Consider the following 22114-nt stretch of genomic DNA (forward strand, 5'->3'; position numbering starts at 1 on the left):
AAAGAGATAGCATACATTAATACTTTCCTAATTTATCTTTAAGCATTTAAAACCTAAAATAAAATTTGTGGTCCATATTCATTTCTCGCAATAATCTCATTTATCTCATTAACCATCCCCTACACACACACACATAGTTATTTTTTCGATACCGCCATCTAATCATCATCGCCACCTCCGTCACACCACCTGATCATCGCTACTGCTGCCACCACCACTATTGCTGCCGCCATTGCCATTTTTTCCTTGGTACTTTTTTTCTTTATTTTAATGTAGTGGTATTTTTGTCATTAGCATGTCATTCCTGCTTATTTTTATGTCTACAACACAACAAAAAGTAATGATTTATTCCATTTTAATAGTTAAACTAACCAAGACAAAGAAAGATAATAATCAATTTTATTCATTTGTCCATTTCATGCACTCTTCTATTTTATTCTCTCCAATCTATTTCGTCATACTAAATAGATCCTTATAATAGTGTTAATGCAATCAATATGCCACTTGGTAAAAGATTGAATAGTAGATTTATAAGATTATAGATGAGTTTTAATTAGTTATATAAAGGTCAAAATAGAAAAAAATGTTAAGTTAAGGTGATATAAGTACACTTCTAGCTTGAATGCAATGAATTATATAAATATATATATAATGAATTATATAAATATATATATAGAGAGAGAGAATAATAAAAAAAGATAGAGATTAAATAAAATAAAATTAAACAATCTTTCAATTTATTCGAAATTAATAAACTGCATACATATAGTTCGGAGAAAAAAAAAGAAAGACTGTTTACATACTCCAACCTGTTATGAATATCTATTTCACAATCAAGATTTACCAATCTAGATCTTCCAAGCAAGTGGATGAGCACTTTGTCAAACTTATTGATAATGTGCCATACTACATGACCATCAAATAGTTAATCTTGTCTAGATAAAAATGCACCTCATTCATAGACATTCATAAGTGATACATTTCACTACTTTCTCTCTTTGCTAAATTTTCTAAAGTTCTTAAGTTTTAGCACTAATCTTGTGTTAATTCTTGTAAAATCATAACACGTTATTAGCACGAGCAGCTTATATCCTAATCAAGAAAGGTATTAGACACAAAGGTATCCACATAAACATCATAAACACTTCTTTAATTTTATATATTATACACACACACAGATACATATATAAAGTAATACCAATAATAAGTAAGAATAAAGAATGTTATTAAAATTTGACAACAATAAGACTACTAACAATCTAACTTTTATTTATGCATCTAACATTTAATTAAGCATAAAACTTTTACTAACTTTTATTTACGCATCTAACTTTTCATTATGCATCTAACTTTTACTTTCATCGCAACTAACTTTTATTTATATATACACGCTAATATTTCAGTTAAAGCTTACATTTATTTATGTTTACTAACATTTTTATTCTTATCATTGTGCGTACTAATTATATACTTTATAAAATAAACTTCATTTAATATTTTATTTATTATCTTACTTTAAAAAAATTAATATTATATATATATATATATATTGTGTGTGTGTGTATAACCGTTATGCAACGGTTATAACTGTAATATAACTGTTATCAAACGGGTATAAAATTACCCTATAAATTTTCAATTTTCAATCTCATTTCTTTCACCATAAACACTCAAGATAATTTTCAAGAAATGATCCATCCGGTTTTGGTGTTAGCCACCATAATGCTGATAATCCTATTGTTCTTAATTTGTAATCTTCCACCTAAGAAGTTTGATTTTTTCATTTTCCTTTATCTATTTCTAGCTCTACCTTTGTATTTTCTTTCAATTTTAAGAAGTATGTAATCCTAATGTTTATCTTATTTGTGTTTAGTAATAAAATGGCAAACATCACAAAACTTGAATTTCCGGCTCTTAACATCACCGGAGATAATATGCCGTGGACGGCACATGTTAAACGACATCTCAAATCAATGGGTGTTTTGAAAACGATAATGGAGGGAAATAATTGCGAAGAACAAGACAAGGCAAAAGCCGATGTCTTCCTCCACAAACACATTGACGAGATGTTACAATTTGAGTATTCAAATTGTGAGGATCCATACGTTTTGTGAAAAGATTTAAAAAGCAGATTTGACCATCAAAGGGAAGTTCTACTTCCCACTGCTAGAGATGAATGGAACAATCTCATGTTCAAAGATTTCAAAAAAGTAAATGAGTACACCTCTGCTTTGTTCATAATATACTCAACACTCTGATTTTGTGGGCAAACTGTTACTGAGGAAGATATGTTGGAGAAAACTTTATCCACATTTCATGCATCAAATATAAATTTGCAATAACAATATACGTTGCAAAATTTTAAAAGATATTCCGTTCTAAATTCATTTATCCTCGTAGCAGAAAAGAATAACGAGTTTTTAATGAAAAATCATCAACCTCGTCCCACTGGATCACTAGCAATCCCATAAGCAAATGTTGCTACTAATAATGATACTAAAGGCTCTGGGAAAAAGTGGGTACGAGGCCGTGGTCGTGGCCATTTTGATAAAAGCCATTTTAATGGTCGAAACCGTCTTTTCAAAGGTAATAATAATTACCGAGGAAATTTTCATGGCCATGGACGTGGTCGTGGCCGAAATCAAAGAACTACCAATTATCACGCTCCACAAAATAACAATTCCAACCAACACAATAAATGGAATGAAGCTAGTAGGTCTGAAAACAATGGCACTTCCTGTTTTAGATGTGGTAGTACAAACCACTGGTCAAAGGCTTGTCGCACAGCTCCACATCTATGTGAACTTTACCAAGCCTCTCTCAAAAGAAAAGAAAAGGAAGTGAACCATGTGGATAACTTTGATGATCTCGGTGTTGAGCTGAACACTGCAGACTTTGATGTGGAACTCTGAAACAAATGTTGCTTGACCACATTAATTATATGCAACAACTGAGTGTATTTCCTACTATCTTTAATTGTGTGTTTTATCTTTAATTATGTATTTTTCCTTTATGTACCGTTTGTCTTTCGATGAAATAAAGTTCTAATTAAAATATCTTAATGTCTTCGTTATACACTTATTATTTTTCTTAATACTTTCAAGATTAAAATGAACATCAGTGGAGCACAAGGTCAAACAAATGAAGAAGATATATGTATAGTGGACAGTGCAGCCACACATACTATACTTAGATCTAAAAAATATTTTTATGAAATGAAACCAACAAAAGGGATCGTGAATACAATATCAGGTCCTACAAACTTGATAGAAGGAGTGGGAAAAGCTAATTTAGTTTTACCAAATGGTACAAAGCTTATTATAGAAAATGCTTTGTTTTCCCCAAAATCAACAAGAAATTTGTTGAGTTTCAAAAACATATATCATAATGGATATGATATTCAGTCAAAGACTGTTGGTAATGAAAAATATTTGCATATCATAAGCAAAGATCAGATATTGGAAAAACTGCCAATGCTCCATTCTGGCTTACACTATACACATATTAATGTGCCGCAAGCATATATGGCAGTCAAAGAAAATTTTTGTGATCCTAAGACATTTAATTTATGGCATGATAGATTAGGCCATCCAGGATCTACAATGATGAAAAGAATAATTGAGAATACTAATGGACATCCATTGAAATATCAAAAGATTTCACAATCGGATAAAATTCCTGTGTGTACATCTTGTTCTCTTGGAAAATTAATTACAAGGCCTTCGCCTGTAAAAGTTGAAAAGGAATCACCTGTATTTCTTAAAAGAATTCAAGGAGATATATGTGGACCAATTCATCTAGCATGTGGACCATTTAGATACATCATGGTTTTAATGGACGCATCAAGTAGATGGTCTCATGTCTCTTTTTTATCAACTCGTAATATAGTTTTTGCTAAATTTCTTGTACAGATTATTTAATTATGAGCACATTTCCTTGATTACACTATTAAAAGGGTGAGACTTGATAATGCTGGTGAATTTACATCACATGCTTTTAACGATTATTGCATGTCTGTGGAAATTATAGTCGAGCACCCCGTTGCTCATGTACACACACAAAATGGCTTAGCTGAATCGTTGATTAAACGTCTACAGTTAATAGCTAGATCATTAATAATGAGAACAAAACTTCCTGCGTCTATTTGGGGTCATGCAATTTTACATGCTGGCTCATTAATTCGTGTGAGACCAAGTGCAAATCATAAATACTTTCCCCTACAACTTGCCTCTGGCCAACAACCTGATATATCCCATATTAGAATTTTTGGGTGTGCAGTGTATGTTCCTATTGCACCACCACAACGCACAAAAATGGGACCTCAAAGAAGGTTGGGAATATATGTTGGGTACGAATCGGCTTCCATTATAAGATATCTTGAACCTTTAACGGATGATGTATTTACAGCACGTTTTGCTGATTGCCGTTTTAATGAGGCAGTTTTCCTTGCATTAGGGGGAGAAAAGAAAAAAACAAGAAAATGATGTCTCATGGTATGTACCTACATTGTTACATCTTGATCCAAGGACTAAATAATGTGAAACAGAGGTTCAAAAAATAATGCACATACAAGAAATCGCAAATCAATTGCCTGATACATTTACTGATACAAACAGAGTTACTAAATCTCACATACCAGCTGCTAATGCCCCAGCTCTAATTGAGATTCCAAATAATCAAGTAGATAACAAAATGGCTTATGAATCTCAGAAACGTTTGAAACGTGGAAGACCAATCGGTTCAAAGGATAAAAATCCTCGAAAAAGAAAAACTCTTGAAAAGGAAATTAATCACAAAGTGAATGATCTTGATGAAACATTGAATACTAAAACCTCCCATGAGGAGGATGTTGATAATAATAAAGAAATGTCAATAAACTATGGTCAGACACATATCTTGTGGAATCAAGATGAAATGGAAAATATTGATGAAATATTTTCTTATTGTGTAGCAAGTGACATCATGACTGGAGATGATGATCCTGAGCCAAAATCTGTTAATGATTGTTAAAATAGACATGACTAGGATGAATGGAAAGGCGCTATGCAAGCTGAATTAGATTTACTTAACAAACGAAAGGTTTTTGGACCTATTGTTATTACACCAAATTTTGTAAGGCCAGTATGGTACAAATGGGTTTTTGTACGAAAACGAAATGAGAAAAATGAAGTTACAAGATAAAAAGCTAGACTTGTAGCTCAAGGTTTTTCTCAAAGGCTAGGGCTTGATTATGAGGAAACATATTCCCCTGTTATGGATGGAATAACCTTTAGATATTTAATCAGCTTAGCAGTCTCTAAAAATTTAGAGATACGCCTTATGGACGTTGTCACAGCTTACTTATATGGATCACTAGATAGATCTATATGAAAATTCCTGATGGATTTAAACTCCCAGAAGTATTAAGCTCAAAGCCTAAGGAAATGTATTCCATCAAGTTAAAAAGATCATTGTATGGACTAAAACAATCTGGAAGGATATGGTATAATCGTTTGAGTGATTATTTGATAAGTAAAGGATACACAAACAATCTTATTTGTCCATGCGTCTTCATTAAGAAGATTACGTCAGGATATGTGATCATAGCTGTGTATGTTGATGATCTAAATATAATTGGAACACAAAAAGAAATCAATGAAGCAATTGCTCTTTTAAAGAAAGAATTTGAAATGAAAGGCCTTGGAAAAACCAAATGTTGTCTTGGTTTACAGATTGAGCATATGCATAATGGCATACTTATGCATCAGTCAACTTATACTGAGAAACTCTTAAAGCCTTTCAATATGGACAAAGCAAATCCTTTAAGCACCCCGATGGTTGTTAGATCACTCAATGTTGACAATGATCCATTTTGTCCTTGTGAAGATAATGAAGAGATACCATATCTCAGTGCAATTGGAGCTCTTATGTATCTTACTAACTGTACAAGACCTGACATTTCTTTTGCAGTTAATTTGTTAGCAAGATTTAGTTCAGCCCCTACTAACAGGCACTGGAACGGGATTAAACATATTTTTCGATACCTTCGAGGTACTGTTGATTTAGGCTTGTTTTATCCTAACGATTCAAAAGAAGGGTTAGTTGGTTATGCAGATGCAGGTTATTTGTCTGATCCCCATAAAGCAAAATCTCAAACTGGATACGTATTTAAGAATGGAGGAACTGCGATTTCATGGCGTTAACAAAAGCAAACACTTGTTGCAACATCTTCAAATCATGATGAAGTCATTGCACTGCATGAAGCTTCAAGAGAGTGCGTATGGTTAAGATCTATGTCACGACACATATTGACCTCTAGTGGACTAGAGAAAGATCAAAGTCCAACTCCTATCTATGAAGATAATGTAGCTTGTGTCTCGCAGATGAAGGAAGGGTATATCAAAAGTGACAGAACAAAGCATATATCACCAAGATACTTTGAGTATACTCGGGACCTTATTAAAGACAATCAGGTTGAGATGAGATATGTCCAATCAAGCAACAACTCGGCTGGTCTTTTCACAAAAGCACTTCCCACAGCAACATTCCGGAAACACGTTCATGACATTGGCATGCGTCATGTACAGAGGATGTAACACATTATATACTGTAACTTGAGAGGGAGATACAAACTACACTCTTTTTCCCTTAGCTAAATTTTTTATCCCATTGGGTTTTTCTTTAGCAAGGTTTTTAACGAGGCAGTACTTCAAGTCTCCAAAGTTTGCAAAGTGTCATCCAAGGGGGAGTGTTATGAATATCTATTTCACAATCAAGATTTACCCATCTAGATCTTCCAAGCAAGTGAATGAGCACTTTGTCAAACTTATTGATAATGTGCCATACTACATGACCATCAAATAGTTAATATTGTCTAGAGAAAAAGTTAATCTTTTGTAGTATAAATACTAGCTCAATGTAAAGGAGAAAATGCACCTCATACATACACATTCATAAGTGATACATTTTATTACTTTCTCTCTTTGCTAAATTTTCTAAAGTTTTCAAGTTTTAGCACTAATCTTGTGTTAATTCTTGTAAAATCATAACACAACCTCATTTATTGTTTGATTTTTTTTTAGCCATAGTTTTTGCTAAGTAGATCAACACTTTTACCACCACGTCACAAAGGGTGTGGCATTTGATCTAAATACAGACATGTGAATTGCTATATTTTTAGCTATGTAAAGTCCAAATGAAAATCAAAATTAAAAAAGTAAAAACATAATTGGATTAAATTTATGAAAAACTACAATTATGTAATAAATAGCATTTTATAACTAAGGTAAGAGAGATTATGAAATGTTTTGACTAAACTTTTAAATACAAAAAAATTATTTTATAGGTTGAACATAAGAGCATTCTCATCCAACCCCTCATATTATGTGAGGGGTGTTTTTATAATTTAGAGAGTGATTCAAGCTGTTGTGAGTGAAGAGTTTTTATATTTTAGAAAAAGTAGTGATTTTTCTGTATATTTGAAAAGTTACTGTTCATCCCCTATAATTTTTTAATATATTTTGAAAGTGGTTGTGAGTGAAGGAAAGAGAAAAGGTAATGATAAAAGGTATAAAAAGTATTATTTAATTGAAATGGAGAGAGAAAATAAAGTAAGTTTTAGTGTAATTTTTGGTTTGGAGATAGGGGGTGGGATGAGAATGCTTAGACTTTCAAAATATATTAAAAAATTATAGGGGATGAACAGTAACTTTTCAAATATACAGAAAAATCACTACTTTTTCTAAAATATAAAAACTCTTCACTCACAACACCTTGAATCACTCTCTAAATTATAAAAACACCCCTCACATAATATGAGGGGTTGGATGAGAATGCTCTAAGAGCTTTTTCAGTGGGTTCTCTAAATTATGTGAGTGAGTTCTCCATATTTTAAAGATGGTTAAAAATGGTTGTGAGAGGAGGATAGAGAAAATGTTGCCTTTCATGGTTAAATTTGGAGAAACACACTGTTCACCTCTATAATTTTATAATGTTTTTTAAAGTGGTTGTGAGTGAAGAAGAGAGAAAAAATAATGATAAAGGTATAAAAATATATTATTTAATTGTAAATAAGCGAGAAAATATAATGTTTTTAGTGTAATTATAGAGATGGAGATGGAGATGGAGAATGAACACTTTAGAGCATTCCCAGACCATTCTTTATCTCCATCTCTATAATTACACTAAAAACACTATATTTTATCTTTCATTTTCAATTAAATAATATATTTTTATACTTTTATCATTATCTTTTCTCTCTCCTTCACTCGTAGCCACTTTAAAAAACATTATAAAATTATAGAGGTGAACAGTGTGTTTCTCCAAATTTAAAGATGAACAGTAACATTTTCTCTCTCCTCTTCTCACAACCATTTTTAACCATCTCTAAAACATGAAGAACTCCCTCACATAATTTGAAGAACCCACTGAGAATGTTCTAAGTAATGCAAAGATTGTCCAAATAGATGTCAAGTGTCACAACCATATTTTTATTTATTATATTAATGATATATGAAAGTCTTTTTCATGTCAATGTTAACTTATAAAATTGGTTGTGTTACATAATTATAGGATATAGTAAATCAATTTCTTTAACTTGGTTGTCGTTGTGGTGTGTGCTTTCAGAAGAATGATCATCTAACATTAACTAAAAACTAAAGACTTGAATTTCAACACCAAGGCTATGTGGTATGTCTCCACGCTCACCATCGTCGCCACTTCAACCTCACTGTTGTGTCTACATGGCCGTACCTCACTCTCTGCTCTCCGTTTACCGCTCACCACTTACCTCACGTCCCTCCTCTTTTTTCTCTCTCACATCTTCACTCAGCGTGGAGCCAGTGAAATTTTCCATGCATTCCTCCATGCTTTCTTCGCCCTTATGGCAGCGCTCGAGGTGCATTAGCTACTCTCACACCCTAAGTGGTAGGTAGCTTAACAATGCTTAGATTAGAGCATTCACGCTCTCCAATATTTTTTATGAGTGACGTTTTTATAATTTAAGGAGTGGTTTTAGTTGTTGTGAGTGTATGATAGATAAACTATAATGATATTTCTGTATATTAAACCATTACTGTTCTACTCTATAAACATTTTAATATTTTTGAAAGTGGTTGCGATAAAGGTATAAAAAATATTATTTAATTAAAAATAAAAGAAAATACGGTAATTTTAAGTGTATTATAGATTTGTAGAAATGTGAATGCTCGCTGAGCTAGCTTGTCATTTAATTTATTATGGGTTAAAATGTATATTTCTTAAACAAAATTTTGTAATTAATTAAAATTTGTACACTCTAGTGCATTTCTTAGAGCATTCTCATTCTTTCCCGTATCTCTGAATTTAAAATTACACTCACTGTATTTTCTCTTTTCATTTCAATTAAAGAATACTTTTATACATGTTTATCATTAACTTTTCTCCATCTCTCATTCACAACAACTTTCAAAATTTATTAAAAAATTTATAATGTGCTATAGAAACTTTTCAAATATAAAGAAAAATTATTGGATTTTCTCTCTCCTCCACTCAAAACACCTAAACAACTCCTTATTTTATAAAAATATCACTCACAAAATATAGTTGATTGATTGTGAATGCTCTTAGAGCATTCATGGCAGATCCCCTATATTCATCTCTATAATTATATTAAAAATAATTGTCATGTTTTTAATTAAATAACATTTTTCAAAAAAAAAGTAACATTTTTATACCATTATCATTACCTTTTCTCTCTCTCATATAAATACAATTATTTTCAACAAATATTAAAAAATTATATAGGATAAACAATGTTTCTCTAAATTTCCTTATGAACGATTATAATTTCTCTCATTAACTTACAATCATTTACAATCACACTTTAAAAAATAAAGAACCCCTCATATAACTGAAAGAAGTTTTGTGAATGTTCTTGATTTCATGAGAATAACTATTTTTCAAAATGTTTTTCTTAAAATTCTGAACATTCTAAGTTTGTGATACTTTTATGCGTTACTAGGACTTACATTCTACATGGATGGAAAACCCAAGTCAAAATTGAAGTGTCCCATGTGAGATGCAAAACTAATATTTTATTTTATCTAACATTACAGAAAAGGATATTGTTATAAAACAATACTCGTGCATGTAACAAAATCTCATTTTTAAAATGAACAAATATATGACGAATCTAGAATATAATTTCAAAGTTAGCATATTTTTTTAGCCGCACATTAAGAAACTCTTTTTTACTCGTTCTATGAGTACGAGCGTCCAGTTTCACGCTTCGCGCATATCAATCCCCGATTAAGCACGAACTTGGGCTAGGTAACACATTTCACACGCCCTAGGACCGGTGTTGTGTTACGCGTGTACCAGCGCTGGGCTATCCATTTCGCTTGTACAGGCTCCCGGTTGCCAGTTTCTCTCTCTCTCTCTCTCTCTCTCTCTCTCTCTCTCTCACACACATATAGGGTCAGGATCATGTGAGACTTTTTGAGAATTGAGAACTATTTTTTACCAAAAAAACCCAAAAGTAAAAAAAAATCATAAAACAAAAAATCACAAAAATAAAAAAAGTAAAAAAACCGAAATTCTTGTTTATCATCCCGGTTTTATAAAAGAAAAAAAAATCTCGATCGGTTTAGCTAAATTATACATATATGTACTATATGTACATATATGTACACACATGTTTTTTTATACATATATGTATAATTTATGATAAATGATAATGTACATATGTGTATATTACGTTACTAGAGATTAAATGAAATTATACACATGCGTATAGGTATAATACGAATTATTTTTTATTTTTTTTATAAAACTGAAATGAAATATAAGAATTTTGGTTTTTTACGTTTTTAAAATTTTCAATTTTTTTATAATTTTTTAAATATTTTTTTAGAGATTTTTTTAGTGGTCGTTCTCAAAATTCTCAATTTGCAAAGAGTTCTCTTAAATCCTTACTATATATATATAAGCTTTATCCTAAAAACAAGTAGTTTCCTAGAAAAACTAGTTTCCTAAAATTACTTTTTATCATTATATATATATATATATAGAGAGAGAGAGAGAGAGAAAGGATCCTAAGAGAACACTTGACAAATAAAGAACTTTGAGAATTACTTTGGACCATTAAAAAAACCTTTAAAAAAATATTTGAAAAATTATAAAACAAAAAAAAAATGAAAATTTTAAAAAAGTAAAAAAAAAAACAATTCTTATATTTCATTCCGGTTTCATAAAAAAATCTCCAAAAAAAAAAATTAATTCGTATTATACCTATACACATGCTTATTACTAACCTTAAGCCCACTGTCCCCGTTGCTTTCTTCATTGTTATTAGCTTTATTAACATGGGGTAATTCCCTAGAGAAGTCAATAGCATCAAACTAATCACCATAGTAATATCCATCTACAAATGAATCCCTAACATGCTCGTTGAGGTTCAACCTGTCAGCCTCTTATACATTGTCATCATTTATAACATAGAACTCTCACAATACTCAATCATCAATTCTTTTAGGGACTAACTTTTTCCGTGGTATTAACATTAACATTTTCATCTTCCAATTACTCTGATTCAGAAAAATGTTAAAATATAAAGGGTTTTAAAAACCTCTAAAAAATTCAAAAAAAAAAGTAATAAAAAAAATAGTAACTCAAAATATAAATAAAGAACGAAAAAAGTAACACAAATCAAATATTTACCCTATCACGTTCATTAAAAGAAAATCGATTTTATCTCGGTCCATGTTCGGTTTTTTTTCCGTTTTAGCTCGTTTTTGTTGTAACATCCTATTTTGTTATAATAATGAAGGAATGTTTTGATTAATTGTGTGCGTAAATGTTTGGATAATAATTGAATTTGGAATTGGGAGTGGGTTGTGGGGCTCATAGCCCTCTATATAAACCCAACCCCTCCACCATTTCACCATTTTCTTTCCCTCCACACACACGCTCTCTCAAGACCCCAATCCAAACTCGGGTTAAAATAAGGAGGATTTTGGTGTTCAAGTGTCTTCAAACAACCAAGAACACGTCTAGATCCTCGGGTTAGCCCAGATCCGAACCCGACCGAGACCAAAAAGGTGAGTTTCGGCAAGAAGGTTAAGTTTTATGGTTGGATTCGACATGCAATATGATATAATGATAGATCGGGCCGTTAGAAGTACGAAAAATATAAACTTGTTGGGTCGTAACCTAGCGGGTGCGATATAGGAAGAAAAGGTGACGTTTGGACTATGTAAAACACGGGTATACAATGTTGGTGTAACCCAAAACCCATAAAAATGGTAGAATCGGGTCATAAGAAAGAGTCACGGAGTAAAATGGTTTCAAAATGGTAAAAACGAAAAAAAGGCATTCTAATCGCATGAATCAGAATTCGCATCGCGCAGCCATGCGAAGCGAATGGTTTTGCATGCGAATTCTTCCCATGCGAGAAATTCGCATCGCATAGCTATGCGAAGCGAATGGTCCATGCGAATTCTTCCCATGCGATGCGAATTCCTCTCAAGCGACTTCTTCCCATGCGATGCGAATTCCTCCCATGCGAATTCTTCCCATGCGATGCGAATTCCTCCCATGCGAATTCTTCCCATGCGATGCGAATTCCTCCCATGCGAATTCTTCCCATGCGATGCGAATTCCTAGCTCTCATGCAAATTCTTCCCACGCGATGTGAATTTCTCCCACGCGAATTCTTCCCATGCGAATTCTTTCCAAGCGAAGCGAATTCAAATTATTGTAAAGCGTGACCTGATTCATTTTCTGATGCACTATTGTAAAGCCAGGGGCTCTGCCCCTTGGACCCTGCTAGGGGCTGCTGTCCCTAGACCCCGCTACCAGGGGCGCTGCCCCCGGACCCCCGTTAGTTGAAGGGTTCTTTAACATAGTTGTATGAAGTAGTAATAATAGATGATTGATGCCCGTAACTTGTTACACAGTTAGCTATGTGTAGCTAAGGAAGGGTGTTACCATTAACTCCAAGAGAAACCGGTTTCAGGTGAGTTCTAGCCCCATTTCTCTTTGAAATGCTTTTGGGGCTGTGTGCATACTTGTAAGACTAGTAGAATATATATACGTGTATGATTAATGTGCATAACTGATGTCAGAATGCAAGAAAGTTGTAAGAACTTGTATGTGCCTAGTTTGTTAATTTATCATGATTGTAAGAGTATAGAAAGAATGTGATGTAAGAGTCAGGGTGGCAGACCCTTATAATACCTAGGCAAGAATAGAGTGGCCGACTCTACGATATCAGTGCAAGAGGTCGGGTGGCAGACCCTTATAATATCTGTGCAAGAATGTAAGAATAGTACAATTAATAATTGTTTGTACATAAAGGAACGTGTATGAATAATTATTTGTAAATGAAAGAATAAACTAATGTGAATGTAAGACGAAAGGACATAAAACAGGACAAAGGTAAGAACGGTACCTACGGGTACAAATGAGTAACAATAATCCTGTATCTTGTTAAACTAGAACTCACTTAGCGTAGAATATGCACGCAGGTGAGTAGGATGAGGCAAGTTGCTTGAGGAGAGAAACGTGGCAAATGAATGAAGACTAGCATCGAAGACGGAAGATCCACGTGTTGTTTATGTTATCGTGAAAGACTTAATGTATTTTGTTCAGAACAAGTACTTATGTTTTGTATGAATGTTTAATATTAAGTATTTCGTGAAAAGTTTTAATTAACTCTGATTTTAGAACTGTATTTATGAGTAAATCCAACACCAAAGTAGGGCTACCGGGGACGGGGCCCTACATTTGTTTCAATTTGGTCGGTTTCGGTTTTTGGTTTCTGTTCGATTTCGATTTTTTTGGTTTCTGTACGCTTAAGATAAATCATGTTTGTGGGTTTGTTTTGAAATAAATAAAATAGGATAGACCTTGTTTTAGTCCATTCTAAACCATAAACAAACTCACTTTGATCCATAAACAAAAATCACTAGCATTTTCTCAACTCATCTTGATCTTATTGAAAAATTCTTTTAATACATCCTGACCCAATTAAATTCCGAAAATTATCCATATTGACACAAAAATTCGTAAATCCATATGGATTTTTTTTGCTAGCCCTAATTGTATTGTATGGTGTCTCTCGTTTTACCAAATAATTTCTTCAATCCCTATCATCTCATTCCTTGTTCCCGATTCCCATCCAAAAGTTTCCATAACGCATATTTAAGCTCCGTGTTAACTCGTTCAAGCACTAAACACCTGCAATCATAAAAAACCTCAAAGTAATCATGTTCACTGTATATAAATAAATAAAACACACGATATTAAACATTAAATACGCATCTTTTTACCCACTCATCAGCTACCCCTCCTTAATAGCTCAACACTAAAAGCTTAGTCAAATTAAAAACCTAAACTAGTTAAAGCACATGCCTACAATAATTAAAAGCCTAAACTATTTAAAATCTAAAACCATTTGTTCTTTGTTGTTTAGGTCAGACAACAAAATGAAAACAACAAGCACTCGAGCAGCACTGCAACGAACTCCCGCACCCTCTGGCCTCTTCCGCCCTCCAACCGGTGACCTCCACTACTGCAGCCGACCAACCTTTTCTCTTTCTTTCGACCGAATGCTGCCCCCTCTTCCACTTTTACTTGTTACAATTTAGGTATTTTTCCACTTATATTCAAAATTGTAATTGTTTATTTGCTTATATAAATTGTTTGTTTATAGACAACTGAATGATTGATTATGGTTTAAGTTGGAAGTGTCTAAGTTGATAAACGGGAAAAACCAAACAATGAATAATCTAAGACCAAGCGGGTTTGACAAGAAGTTGGCAAGAGTGACATATTTTTGTGAAAAATGGCAAGATTAAGATGTTATATATGACGGAAAGTTATAGTGATCAAAGAAACTAAAAGAATGTGATTACTAATCAACATCATTTTGAGGCTGAAGTTTTTAATACGGATTTGAATATAAAAATTCAAGAACTTGAAAATAGATTCACTGAGGTCTCAACTAGTTTGTTCAAAAATATGCATGGTTTATATCTTGTGATTTGTTTTCTAAGTTTGATATATCTAAGATAGTGACATTTTCTGAAATGTATCCAAATGAGGTAATGAAGAAAAATGGTGTATCTCGGGAGATTTTATGACATTTTATCACACTTTAAAGGAAGATGATAAATTTGCAAAACGTGGTTGAATGTGTGACATTGCTCATGTAATGATGGAAACCGGAAAACATGCCACTTTTCCTTTGGTTTATCGAATACTAAAGCTAGCGTTGATTTTACCGGTTGCAATAACCGTTAAAAGATGTTTTTCTAAATTGAACTAATCAAGACGGATTTGCGCAATCAAATGGATGATGGGTATTTGAATAATGCTTTAATTTGTGCGGTAGAAAGAGACTTTTGATAATGTAAAAGAAGAGAATGTAAGTTCGATTTAAGATTTCAAAAACTGAAGAGGAGAAATCTACACCTCATGTGCTTAAATTTATTTATTATCTTGTTGCTATTTTTGTTTTGTTTACATGTATGAAATATGGTAAAAATAAAATTTGAACGTTACCAAAGAGATTTTTGGTCTAGATCCGCCACTGATGTATGTACCGGCGCCGGTTACCCGTTTGGTGCATATCATTTCACGTGATGTTTTAATTCAGTAGGTTTTTAATTATTTTGGGCTTTAATAAAACTTTGAAAGGTTAAATTTTAGGTTTTAAAATTTTTTATGGGTAATATAATATAATTTAAAAGGTAAGTTAATACATAAAACGTAAAAAAAAAGTGACCTTCACGAGAGAAGTTGAGGGTTCATGGTGTCACCCCTCACATTGATGTGAGTACGCCCCCTAATACATGAGCATTAAAAATATATACAAAGAGGAATCATATGCTTGTTAATATATTGATTAACATGTAAAGGGATAGCCCATTTTCGTATAAGAAAATTACGAAAGCGATAAAGACTAAATAAAATTATTGTTTATAAGAGCATTCACAAGCATTCACATTAGGGATGAGCAAAAATCGGTACGGTACCGGTTGGTACCGGTACCTGTACCGAAATCGGTACCGATTTGGTACCGTCAGTACCTAATCGGTACCAAGGTTTTGAGTTTTTGGAACCGGTTTGAAGATTTTCGGAATCGGTATTTTCGGTACCGACACGGTACCGAGCTCATCCCTAATTCACATTGAAAGTCTTGTTTCTCCATAAAAATTGAGGAAAAAAAAACTAAAAACTAAAACATTTTTATTGGAATCTCTACGATGGAGAAAAAAATTAATAGTAACAATAGTGACACTTTATATTAGGGTTATCGTTTATCAATCTATATAATTTTGAGTGTAGAAAATCGTTACAAAACAATAAAATATTGTTTGGGAGTATGATGAAGATAGAGATAGAGAATCGGATGTGTAAGGTTTTTAAAAAATATACAAAGCTTAGAGAAACATATGTTTTTTTAAGCTAATTATAAAGACGGGGAAAGAGATTCGAATAAGAATGCTCTAACATCAATACAAATAAATCGTTGTCATTATTTAGACTTATTAAAAAAAAACCTCTACATTGATGAGTGTTATATATATGGTATTTAAAAGCATTTCACCAAAGACCATTTCACCTGCTCTGAAGATCTAGTGTTTGAGTATCATGGTAATTAAGCAACTAAACATTGATTTATTATTATTAGAAGTAGAATAAGTTGTACATACATGAGGACCAAACTGAGTGTCTAAAATTCGATTTGAAATTATTCAATTACGAAAAATTTCGATTTGAAATTATTCCATTGTTATATATTATCTTGTATTTATTGTATAACATATTTCCTTAGTATTGCTAGATTTTCCTATTCTCGTTGTAAATTGTATTTATATTAGTTTTATGAAAAAGAATAACTTACGGTTTCTACCGAATTACAACCAACACATGATTAGCTAATTTAGGTCTCTTGGGACCGGGGACTCATAATGTTGCACGCCTCCCTTTGGTGATCGTTGTGTAGCAAGAAGGCAATATCCATAAAGTTACATGTTATTTCCTGGCCTATAAACATGCATGTGAACAAAAAATGTGCTCATGAGTTTTCAAGATTTCTTCGATCATGTCAGGAGAAGAGATGATAAGGAATGTTTTTGAACCAATACGTTTATGGATTCACATAATTATGGGGGCATATTGCTTGGAAAGTTGTCTAAGGGCCTCATGACAAGGTGTAGCAGTTGGTGCACGTTTTAAGTGAAAGTATGGGATGTTTTGGAGGGCTGGGGGAAAGCTTTGCTTTAGACAAACTACTGGAGCCTAGACTAACGTACATCAGTACATGAATATGCCGAAAATTGAGAGGCCTAGTACGCTTATAAGAGGCCATTCAGTGAAGGTTTAAAATTTGATTTCCTGTGTATTCTTTATAATATACACCAAATTTTACCGTAATACTTTTGTACTATATAATTCATACTAGCTTTTGAACCCGTGTATTACACTGGTTTTGTCAAATGATAAAGATAAATAAGGTCTGTTATTTCAGTTGTAATTCTCAAAATACTTGTGAATTAATTTAATGTAGGCTTGATGGAAAAAACAAACAGAGTTAACGAAAAGTACTAAAATAGCATGATTATGGAAACACCAAGTGTTGATTTGCAAGAAATTAAAAAAAAATGGTACTAAAGTTATGTAATTTGTCAAACCTTAGGTATGAAAATGACACTATGTTATCACCCATTTGACAACATGGTTTTGACCCATGACCCATAAATAGCTAGAATGAATGAGATAAGAGATTAGAAATTAGATGAAATGTGTGCTTGACACCTAAACTTTAGCATTTTCTTTTATTAGTATTGTAAGATAAGATAAGATTAAGTTTTATAATCTTTTAGGAAGACGCAAGCAAGCAGTGAACACCGAGGGTTTACACGAGATTATCTGAGCATGTTTGGTTACATCACAATCACCAATTGCATATGCAAATTACAAACTCCGTTAGCCTCACAACTAGGATTGTTCTCCCAATAACCTAACTAGCACAGGAACGGGTACGGGACCAGGATATGAGGATGTTACGGGTACGGAAAACGGCAAAAATAAAAAATCCAAGATACGGGTACAGCAAGGGTATGGCAAAAAAATATATAAAAAAATACAAATATATTAAACAAAATCCAAATAGATTTACCTTGCTTTTAAAGAGTTATAAATTATATCTTAAAAAAAAGAGTTATAAATTACAAGGATAAACAAATAAATTAGATATAATATAAAAAAAACTTTTTTAATGTAAGTTAAATACTAAATAAAGAATTAAACAGCCCCTTCTAAAAAGTTTTACTATTAAATTGAAACTTATGTTTGTTTTCCTGCTTGTAGAGTTGTCGGCTATACCTTTGATTTTTTACTTTTTATTGTTACTTTGACCAAGTGAAAACTTGGGGCTAAATACTGGGCTTTGGCTTAATTTATAAAAAGGCCCAACGTGTCACTGTTATTAGGTCACCTTCTTTTGCATCTTTTGTTTCATCTGCTGCCATTATTGAGCAGTGAGCACTTCTACGCCGGCGATAGGAATAAAAAAATATGGTTCTTAATTTCACTCTCTTTTTTCATCTCAATCACTCTCTGTTCCTAACTGTAAAAAAATTATGGTTCTTAATTTCCTAGGAAACGTTTCTGAAACTTCGAATAATCCGTACCCGAATTCCAGAAACGGCCGGGAAACGTTTCGACGGCATTGATAAACAAGTATATAAGTATTCGTGTTATCATTGATAAACAAGTATACAAGAGAGAATATTGAGAAAGTTAATGACCTAATTTGTAAATGCATACTAGATATCTTAACTTATTAACTTACAAACACGCACATAGAACTGCACACATGATATATTACTGATTAACTGATTACTTGAGTATGCACTTCACACCTTTGTCACGTAGTTAAACGAACGTCGAGGGTCACCCGTCGTACTAGAAATTCTCCCGATCCAGGTTGTATGCAACCTAGGCGGGTCGATTTGTACCATATCTCTTCTTTTTTAATAATCTTTTTAAGCCCAATTCTTATGATATTCTTTTACGCTAAACTTTTATATAACAAAATACAATATTTCATTAACTTAAGTTTACATTTAATTCGATCTATTTTGTACTGCCCTATCACCACCATGAGCACTTTCCATTCATTATTGGCACCATTGGCTTCCTTCATCACCACCATCATCCATTATTTGTGCAAATTATCAACTCGATCTAAAAACATTATGGTGTCATCGGAAACAAACACACAATGAGAACATGAAACCAAAACCCATAAATTAAATGAAAGCCTATTAAAATGGTATGTCAGAATGCAGTGGTGAAACTACCCTCAATACCCAACCTTCCACAGAAGGGATGCTAAATGTCCATACTAATTTTAACATCATCAATGAGGAAACGCACCACCGTCGGGAAACATTACTAGCCAAATGAACGACAATGAAAGCATCCACACGTGAAAGTGATTGTTCTATAACTTACAGAAAATATATAACACAACTAACTTCAAACATACAAGAACTCAAATACATTATCATTTATGTTGTTGCATAAAGATGAAATCATGTTTGACAATTTAATTATTTATACGGTACTTGATGAAGTCTTATGCTTTGTGGGTACAAGGAAAAGGGGATCTTTCTTTCTCAAAACCGCGGTACCCAGTTCTTCTGTGCTCAAATTTTCAATCGTCGTTCCACTAGGAAGCTTCCAATCAAACCAGTAAAGAAGGTTTCCGATCACGAACTCTAAATTACCTGGTGCTGTGCTCTTTGCCGGGCAGGACCTTCGCCCCCCTCCAAAAGGAAGCATCTCAAATCTATCGGTTCCAAAATCAACATCAGGATTGGCAGTAAACCTCTCTGGATAGAACTCCTTTGCATTCTCCCCCCATATGCTTGGGTCTCTTGCTAGCCCCCAAGCATTGACGAGAACAACAGTACCAGGAAAGACATCATACCCACTAACTTTAGTATGGTTTAAGCATGCATGTGGAATCAAGTATGGAGCAGGCGTGTGCAATCTTAGTGACTCCTTGACAACCATTTTCAAGAATACCATTTTTGAGGTATCCAGTTCTTCTACCTTTTGTATTTCTCCCGCACAATTTCGGATTTCACTTTGTAGTTTTTCCATCACTCTTGGATTTTTAATGATCTCGAACATTCCCCATATCAAAGCCAGAACAGTTGAATCAATTCCCCCAGTAATAATATCCTGAAATATTAGTTAACCATTTAATTTGATCTTTATAAAAGTAAATGTAATAAAATAAATGGTTTACCATCATAAGAGCTTTTAAATCTGCATAACTCGGTCGATAGCCAGAAGCATTTTCTTTGGAAGCCATGTCAAGTACGGTATGCACAAAATCTTTGTCTTCATCACTTATCTCTTCCACCTTATTTTTTCGATGCTCATCAATGATTGTATCGATGAATGTATCGAGATTTCTAAAGCCATCATCCAGCCTACGATTCCATCCACTAAGTTGGTCAATAAAATAACCTAACCATGGAAAAGAATCACCGACAGATCCATTTAGTAATCGAATGGTTTCATCAAGCATAAAATCTAACGACGGACCCTTTAGCAGTTGGTCCACATAGCTCTTACTAAATGCCACCTTACACACCTTATTTTTTACTATCTCTAAGAACATACTACTTAGATTTACCTCCGTGTTTGGTGGATTTGACGAAAGAGAATGGATGACACTCTCCATCTCTGTCACCAACACGTGATTAGTCAATTTAGCTCTCTTCAGACCGAGGAACTCAGTCACTAAAAGCTTGCGCATTTCCCTCCAGTGATCGCTGTGTGGCGAGAAGGCAGCGTCATTATAGTTGTATGTAAATCGTTTGGTAGCCTGGAAACGCCCACGGGAACAAAAATTGTGATCTTGAATTTTTAAGACTTCTTTGGCCATGTCAGGAGAAGAGATGACAAGGAAGGGTTGTGAACCAATGTTGATTTGCGTAACGGGACCATATTGTTTCGAAAGTTGCCAAAGGGCCTCATGACGGGATTTACCTAGTAGTTGGTGAACGTTTCCGAGTATGGGAAGCTTTGGAGGGCTTGGGGGAAGCTTTGCCTTGGACGAACTAGTGGAGGTTAGAGTGGTGTATATGAATATGCATAAAATGGAGGGCCTAGTATGGTTGTAAGAGGCCATTCAGTGAAGATGTCCATGTTATTAATTGGTTTTAATTTGGCCGATGGTGGTATTCCAACTTACTCTTATGTCACTTTATAATGGAAAGAAAATCACTAGAATATATGCATTGAGTAAAAGGGTGTTCGATGCCTCGTGGTCACTTTTCTGTAGGTACTATTAATTGACAAAAATGGTTTGATAGATGGTTGACCCAACTTTCCATGTGTTCCTTGATCGACTGTTATCATCATTCTTACTTACCCCCATCCAACTTTATTTCAACCAGGTAATCAAACCCACTGTCACGACACAAATTTGATTGGTATTGATTAAGTTCGTTACATAAATGACACTAGATAAAATAAATAAATATGTGAAAGCCTAAAACAATATATGTACACGCATAGCTTATTGATTAAGCAACACGAATTTGGTTGGTTTTGCTTAGGATCGTATCGGAACTAGAACTAAACCTAAAAAATAAATTAGTAAATGCAGAGAATAGTAGTGGCACCTATATAGCTTATAATACAAAAAGATAGCATATTTAGATGATGTTTTTCTGTTGGTAAAACATGGGTGTTCAATAACACTGCGATGCGGTAATGAGTCGACATGAATCTAGTCAGTATTGGCTAGGTTCTTTATTGTATCAAAGCTAAACACAAAAAGGGATTTCTTCAAATTTTAATAAAGGGGCATTTGCATATATCCCCTTACTAAGTTACCTTATTACATATTTACTCATCCCTTAAAAATTAGATACATATTTCCCCTCTCTAAACCACACGTATTACATATCACCCAATTTCATTTAAATTAACCAATTAAATGACCGTTTTACCCTTAATGACATAATTAAACAAATATTTACATATATCCCCTCCTTAAAATATCAATTACATATCTCCTCAAGTTCAATCCAAACCGAGTCGATGTAAAAACGAACATATC

At 33.2% G+C, this 22114-nt stretch overlaps 1 pseudogene across 1 annotated transcript; it reads right to left on the minus strand.

Moving 5' to 3' along the window:
* Positions 1-19587: 19587 nt before the first annotated feature.
* On the minus strand, positions 19588-21195 carry LOC143550332 (parthenolide synthase pseudogene; annotated as a pseudogene). Its single transcript, XR_013138307.1, has 2 exons — positions 20288-21195; positions 19588-20220 (listed from the first exon to the last, which is right to left on the minus strand). The product of XR_013138307.1 is annotated as a parthenolide synthase pseudogene (transcript).
* Between the last annotated feature and the right edge of the window lie 919 nt (positions 21196-22114).

Source organism: Bidens hawaiensis, unplaced genomic scaffold (assembly GCF_021521415.1).
Source record: "Bidens hawaiensis isolate Kalapana, Puna unplaced genomic scaffold, B.hawaiensis_p1.1 tig00016006_1, whole genome shotgun sequence".
Classification (NCBI taxonomy): Eukaryota; Viridiplantae; Streptophyta; class Magnoliopsida; order Asterales; family Asteraceae; genus Bidens; species Bidens hawaiensis.